This window comes from Apodemus sylvaticus, chromosome 2, assembly GCF_947179515.1.
Source record: "Apodemus sylvaticus chromosome 2, mApoSyl1.1, whole genome shotgun sequence".
In the NCBI taxonomy this organism is placed as follows: domain Eukaryota; kingdom Metazoa; phylum Chordata; class Mammalia; order Rodentia; family Muridae; genus Apodemus; species Apodemus sylvaticus.
This window is the reverse complement of record NC_067473.1, coordinates 169509193-169510691: the sequence shown is the minus strand read 5'-3', so window position 1 is coordinate 169510691 and position 1499 is coordinate 169509193.

Here is a 1499-nt window from a genome sequence, read left to right as displayed (position 1 = left end):
TGGGCAACAGTTACTCCTTGGATGCTGCAATATTGTAACATCATATGCCCTTCCATTTCTGTTGTCTTAATGGAAAAGATGAGAAATGTTACAGGCCACATGAAAGTAACTGAACAAACATGATACATCTACATACTTAACCTGGCAGTAATTTTTTCTTTTTCTTCAAAATTAATTTATAACATTATAGCATATTTAAACAAGCTTGTAATATGAGAAGAATGCTGAATTTTAGAAGGCCCAAATTGTTGGTTTTTCTATGCAGGTCATCTGCCTACACCTCAGCACAGGTCACCTGTCTGCCCGCTGTGTGGGCCACGGAGATTCAGTAGAACTGTGGGCCGCAATGAGATACACCAGGCCAAACAGTTCCAAGTGGGACTTTATTTATGATGGGGAAAGGGGTAGCAGGTGGGAAGAAGGACAGAAAAGAAAAAGAGAGAGGGGGAGAAATGCTACCCAGTTATATAAAGGTGATCAGCTAAATTACAGGTAAAGATGGGCCATTGAATGCTGGGTATATGGCTGCTGTTGCCACAGCAACAGGTCTATAGTTATAGTGTTTTAATTCTCACCTATATGATGTCACAGGCCTTGCAGGTCTTGGTACCACCACAAATTATTTGTTTTAAGTAGAAGTTTGAAAATAACACATTTTCATAATTCGTTATGAATGCTTTTAACACCTGGATAAGAAATATAACTTGGTTAATTACACACATACTTAAAAAATTATGAAAAAATCTTAGCAAAGTAAAATGAGAGCTTACAGAATCCGAGTATCAGGTTCCTCAATTAAAGTTTACCATCTGTACAAGTTCAGAAAATTATACAAGCTTTTTGTATTAAGAAAGTAAAGCTGAGCAAAACATATGTACCAGAAAAATCTTTCAAAGGCTGTAAAGAATCAAGAAAAATACAGAATGTATTTTTTAAGCCATGATAAAAATATGGGAAGACAACATTGATGTCAACAATTTTACAAAAACATTCCTGACTTCATATATTTTTAAATTTCTACATATAAAAATAACACTAGCATATCTCTCAGTATTCTTTAGGGTTTCCTTATTGATGATGTTCAATTTGTATGGAGAGAAAAATGTCTGCTGTAAAGATATTACTAGATAATAATAAAAAACTGGTGTTTACCAGAAACACAAACATTTCTTTCTTCCATATAAAGCATAAGGAAAATTACCTTTAAATCAAATATATGATTCATTTTTCAAAGGAGAAGGTATAGTTATGTCTGGATCATTCAAATTTACCAATGTTTTTATATCCATAAAGAAGACTTTAAAAATTTGAAGTAAAATAACTTGTAAAAGATAGAATTATGAGTCACATTTCTTAAAGTTAGATCTTAATTTAAATTTTAAGAGTTAACCAATTGCTTCAAGGAAATCAGCTTTATAAAAGCTGAAAACTGAAACCCATCCCTAAAAACTGCAGTCAAGCCAGATTTTACTGTAAAGAAAGTGAAATAGACCTAAGAG